Here is a 6430-nt window from a genome sequence, read left to right as displayed (position 1 = left end):
ACCTCCGACCTTCTAGGACCAATCACAGCAGCGGCTGAAGCACCAGCCACGTGGACTGTGGACAGAGCTAAGAACAACCCCTTAAAACTCACCCTGCGCCTGCAATATAGCTCACTGCAAACATGCAGTTAGGTAGTCTAGCCCTAACATTAGCCGCCCTAGTGGCCGCTGGGGAAAACACCAAACCAGCACCTAAACCCCAGTCAGGAAAAGTTTCCCTACTGTTTCTCAGGAACCAATTCCAGCCTCTGCAGCATCACTGCAGTGCCCCCTAATATCACCCTAAGGGCTCCGCCAGGCATATTCTTCTAGTGTAATGGGACATTATCTAAGGACCTATCTAGTCCCTCTGTTACCAACCTACTGTGTCTTCCTGTCCCATTAGTTCCCCGGTTGACTCTAATAACTGCTGGCGAGTTCCTAGGGTACACCGGTAACTGGACTAGTACTGCTATTCACCCAGTCCCTAGACCGAGACCTGCACGAGCCATATTTCTCCCCCTCATTGAAGGAATCTCCCTCACCGCATCCCTCATTGCAGCCGAGATGGCGGGGGGAAAGCCCTAGGTCACACCCTCATAGCAAGCAACAACTTGTGCCAACAATTTGCCGTGGCTATGAAGGAATCAGCTGAGTCCCTTGCCTCCCTTCAGCGGCAACTCACGTCCCTAGCCCAGGTAACCTTGCAGAACCAGAGGGCCCTAGACCTACTCACTGCTAAAAAAGGTGGTACATGTATGTTTCTGAAAGAGGACTGTTGTTTCTACATAAATGAATCAGGGCTTGTAGAAGACCGGGTCCAACAGTTACGCAAGTTAAGCACTGAAGTAAAAACACGGCAGTTTGCTTCAGCTGCAGACCAACGGTGGAATTCCTCTATGTTTTCTCTGTTAGCCCCCTTCCTTGGACCCCTGCTAAGTCTACTATTTCTGCTAACCATAGGACCTTGTGTTGTTAACAGAATTTTGCAGTTTGTCAGAGAAAGGTTTAACACCGTTCAGCTCATGGTCCTCAGAGCCCAATACCAACCTGTAAACGCTGAAACAGAGTCAGACTTATAAGACCCAAGATTGGCTCTAGAGTTACCTGAAAAGAAGGGGGGAATGAAAGGAATGAGGCACATCCCCCATATATCTCCCAACTTCCTGAGCCCAGCACAAACACATTCCTCCATATTTCTTTCAAACTTCAGAAAAACATCACCTGGGAGATCTCCAATAAGGAATGCTAAATGTATAATGTTAACCAATTGTAATGCAATAACCGAGAGAACTACCTTGTTCCCTGTAACTTTACATATCCTGTTTACATCGGGCTATAAAAAGCAAGCACTCACATTGTTCGAGGCCCTCCTGTATGCTGTAGAATGGAGTGACCAAGTTCGAACTTGTAGTAAAGATCCTTGCCGCTTGGCTTTGACTCTGGACTCTAGTGGTCTTCTTTGGGGAACAAACGGTCTGGGCATAACAGCCCGACACAGCTTATCTTCTGAGATCAGATGAGATTGGGTGCCTTCCCGTTGGTATGGCAGTAGATGCCTCAGAGGCGCCTGGCTGCCCCAAGAGCCGGGCCCAGCCATGCCTGCCCACTTCCAGCCAGCACCAACAGCCCAGGGTCACCAGGCTGGGATCGGGACCCCTGAGCTGCTCGTCCATAGCCTTCCCCCAGCTCCTGAGCTCCCAAGCTTCCACCACATTTGGTCCGCTCAGAACAGGGTGTGCTCCGAGGAGTCAGGACCCAGGGCCCAGGGCCCACAATCCTGGGACCCTTTCCAGTCCTCCCCACTATCGTGGAAGTATTCTTTTGGATTCCTGGCCACTCAGTACCTCCTGAGAGATCCCCTCTTGCCCCACCCACCTGGAGCCGTCAGGGCTGGTCAAGGTCGAACAGCCGGCCCAGCCATGCATGGTCTTTTTCTCACAATGTCCCCTCCACAGTCACTTGTTCTGACAAAGACCCGGCAGTTGGGCAAGAAGGGGCGGCATGTTGGGGGTTGGGGGATGGCCCTGCTTTGCCCCGGCTGGCACTAGAACAGGTAGACTGATCCCCTGAGAGAGGGGCTGAGGCACACACACAGACACACACACAGAGACACACACACATGCACACACACAAAAACGGCTTGAAGTAGAGCAAGGAAGAGATGGATGGAGAGATTGAAACCGAGGGAGGGAGACAGACAGGCTTTCAGAGAGACAGGGGAGGGAGAGAGGGAAAGAGACAGACAGAGAAGCAGAGAAAGAGAGAGGGACAGAGAAAGAGAGAGAGTCAGAGAGACAGAGGGAAGGCGACAGAAGTAGCGTGAGGTGCAGGGGCAAACCCAGAAGTGAGAGGGGGAGGGAGCTAGAGAGCGAGGGTGACAGAGCGTTACAGAGGGAGTGCCCTGCTCTGGTAGGCAGGTCCCTTTTGAGCAGGCCTGGATAGGGTGGAGGTGGCTTGGGCTGGGCCAGAACAGGGTGGCCGGGCCGTCCATGCAAGAGGAGCAAGCTTCTGTCTTGGATTAATTGTTTGCTTTGGAGGTGGGTTTTGTAGGTTCAATCCTTTGTTCCATCTCGTTATGCTCTCGGTGCGGAGCAGTGGGCCCCTTGATTTGCAGAGTGCACCCACCCTTTTGGCAGGAGCCATGGAGCCAGGCATGCCCATAGGTGAGGAGGCCTGGGTCTCTGGTGTGTCCTCAGGACTGGAGTTTACACGAAGTTGGTTACAATGGGATTCCAGGTGCATAAGGACTGTTTTCCTGGTGGCTGGCGATGCAATGTCCTTCCACCCGGTAAAGAAGCCCCTGCCTACAGGAGCAGAGGTGTTGGCAGGCGTATGTGGCACCTGCTGCCCCCAGTGTGGGGAAAAGAGAGATCAGCCTGTTACTGTGTCTATATAGAAAGAAGTAGACATAACAGACTCCATTTTGTTCTGTATTTGAGATGCTGTTAATCTGTGACCCTACCACCAACCTTGTCCTTGCAAGACACATGTGCTGTGGTGACTCAAGGTTTAAAGGATTTTGGGCTGTGTAGGATGTGTTTTGTTAAACAAGTGCCTGAAGGCAGCTTGCTGATTAAAAGTCTTCTCTTAATCTTAATTCTCAAGTACCCAGGGACATGTACACTGCCAAAGGTCACAGGGACCTCTGCCTAGGAGAGCTAGGTATTGTCCAAGGTTTCTCCCCATGTGATAGTCTGAAATATGGCCTCGTGTGATGGGAAAGACCTGATCATCCCCTAGCCTGACACCCGTGAAGGGTCTGTGCTGAGGAGGACCAGTACAAGAGGAAAGAAGGCCTCTTGGCCATTGTTGGCAGTTGAGATAGAGAAAAGCATCTGTCTCCTGCCTGTCCCTGGGCAATGGAACATCTCAGTGTAAAACCCGATTGTATGTTCTGTTTACTGAGAATGGAGAAAACCGCCTTAGGGCAAAAGGTGGGACTTGCTAAGGCAATGCTGCTCTTTATGCACTAAAAAGGTTTGTGAAGACGTTTGCATATGCATATCAAGGCATAGCACTTTTCCTTAAACTTATTCATGTCACACAGATCTTTATTCATATGCCTTACTGCTGACTTTCTCCCTATGATGATCCTATTATCCTTCCACTTCCCTTTTTTCTAAGATGGTAAAGATAATTATCAATAAATACTAAGGGAATTCAGAGACCGGTGCCCGCGTGGGTCCTCCGTATGCTGAGCGCCGGTCCCCTGGGCCCACTTTTTCTTTCTCTATACTTTGTCTCTGTGTCTCATTTCTTTTCTTAAGTATGTCGTTCCACCTAATGAGAAACGCCCACAGGTGTGGAGGGGAAGGCCACCCCTTCATCTGGTGTCCAACGTGGGTACTTTTCTCTAAGGTGAAGGTATGCTTGAGCATGGTCATTGAGGACAAGTCGATGAGAGACTCCTGAGTACATCTACAGTCAGTCTTGCAGTAAGCTTATGCACTCAGAAGAACCTAGGGTAACAATGGGGGAAACTAAAAGTAAATATGCCTCTTATCACAGCTTTATTAAAATTCTCTTAAAAAGAGGGGGAGTTAAAGTCTCTACCAAATATCTAATTACGCTATTTCAAACAATAGAACAGTTTTGCCCATGGTTTCTAGAACAGGGAACTTTAGATCTAAAAGACTGAGACAAAATTGGCAAAGAATTAAAACAAGCAAGTAGGGAAGGTAAAATCATCCCACTTACAGTATGGAATTATTGAGTCATTATTAAAGTAGCTTTAGAACCGTTTCAAACAGAAGATAATGTTTCAGTTTCTGATATCCCTGAAAGCTGTGCAGTAGATTGTGAAAAAGAGGTAGGGGTAGAATCCCGGAAAGGAACAGAAAATTCACACTGTAAATGTGTAGCAGAGCCGGTAATGGCTCGGTCAATGCAAAATGTTGACGATAATCAATTACAGGAGGTGACATATCCTGAAACGTTAAAATTAGAAGAAAAAGGTCCAGAATTAGCAGAGCCATCAGAGTCTAAACCACGATGGCCAACTCCTCTTACAGCAGCTCAGATGCCTGTAACTTTACAACCTCAAATGCAGGTTAAACAAGTACAAACTCCAAAAGAAGATCAAATAGAAAAAGATAGAGTCTCTGTCATAGCAATGCCAATCCAAATACAGTGTCCACAATATCATCCGGTAGAAAATGAGACCCAGCCGCCAGTAGCCTATCAATACTGGCCACCAGCCAAACTTCAGTATCAGTTGCCCCCAGAAAATCTGTATGGACAGCCAGGAATGTTTCCAGTGCCACAGGGCAGGGTGCCATATCCTCAGCTGCCCACCATGAGACTTAATCCTACAGCACCACCTAGTACACAGGGTGTAGTGCATTACATAAAATTATTGATGAGGCAAGAAAACAAGGAAATATTGAGGCATGGCAATTCCCAGTAATATTAGAATGAAGACTACCTGGAGAAGGGGTCCATGATGGAGAGTCTGCCGTAGCTGAAGCCAGATATAAGTCCTTTTCTATAAAAATGCTAAAAGAAATGAAAGAGGGAGTAATACAGTATGGACCCAACTCTCCTTACATGAGAACATTATTAGATTCCTTTGCTCATGGACATAGACTCATTCCTTATGATTGGGAGATTCTGGCAAAATCATCAATCTTACCCTCGCAATTTTTACAATTTAAGACTTGGTGGATTGATGGGGCACAAGAACAGGTCCGAAGAAATAGGACTGCCAATCTTCCAATTAACATAGATGCAGATCAACTATTAGGAATAGGTCAAAATTGGAGCACTGCTAGCCAACAAGTAATAATGCCAAATGAGGCCATTGAGCAAATTAGGGCTATCTGCCTTAGGGCCTGGGAGAAAATCCAAGACCCAGGAACAACCTGCCCCTCCTTCAATACAATAAGACAAGACTCTAAAGAGCCCTACCCTGATTTTGTAGCAAGACTTCAAGATGCTGCTCAAAAGTCAATTACCGATGAGAATGCCCATAATGTCATAGTGGAGTTGATGGCATATGAAAACGCCAATCCTGATTGTCAATCAGCCATTAAGCCATTAAAAGGAAGGGTTCCGGCAGGATCAGATGTAATCTCAGAGTATGTTAAAGCCTGTGTTGGAATTGGAGGAGCTATGCATAAAGCTATGCTTATGACTCAAGCAATCATAGGAATTGCTTTAGGAGGACAAGTTAGAACATTCGGGGGAAAATGTTATAATTTTGGTCAAATTGGTCATCTAAAAAAGAATTGCCTAGTCTCAAATAAACAAAATGCAACTACTCAGCTACTACAACAACAGATAAAGAGCCACCTGGCCTATGTCCAAGATGTAAAAAGGGAAAACATTGGAGTAATCAATGTCGTTCTAAATTTGATAAAAATGGGCAACCACTGTCAGGAAATGAGAGGAGGGGCCAGCCTCAGGCCCCGCAACAAACAGGCATTCCCAATTCAGCCTTTTGTTCCTCAGGGTTTTCAGGAACAACAACCCCCACTGTCACAAGTGTTTCAGGGAATAAGCCAGTTATCACAATACGGCAATTATCCCGTGCCACAAGCAGTAGATTTATGTACTATACAAGCAGTCTCTCTGCTTCCAGGGGAGCCTCCACGAAAAATCCCCACAGGGGTATAGGGCCCATTGCCTGAGGGGACTGTAGGACTAATCTTAGGAAGATCAAGTTTAAATCTAAAGGTAGTTCAAATTCATACTGGTGTGGTTGATTCATACTATAAAGGCGAAATTCAATTGGTTATTAGTTCCTCAATTCCTTGGAGTGCCATTCCAGGAGACAGGGTTGCTCAATTATTACTCCTACTTTATATTAAAGTTGGAAACAGTGAGATACAAAGAACGGGAGGGTTTGGAAGCACTTATCTGGCAGGAAAGGCTGCATATGGGGCAAGTCAGGTCTCTGAGAACAGACCTGTGTTTAAGGCCATTATTCAAGGAAAACAGTTTGAAGGGT

The sequence above is a fragment of the Macaca mulatta genome, chromosome 1 (genome assembly GCF_049350105.2).
Source record: "Macaca mulatta isolate MMU2019108-1 chromosome 1, T2T-MMU8v2.0, whole genome shotgun sequence".
In the NCBI taxonomy this organism is placed as follows: Eukaryota; Metazoa; Chordata; class Mammalia; order Primates; family Cercopithecidae; genus Macaca; species Macaca mulatta.
The sequence above is the reverse complement of the archived record's forward strand: the minus strand, read 5'-3'. Positions refer to the sequence as shown.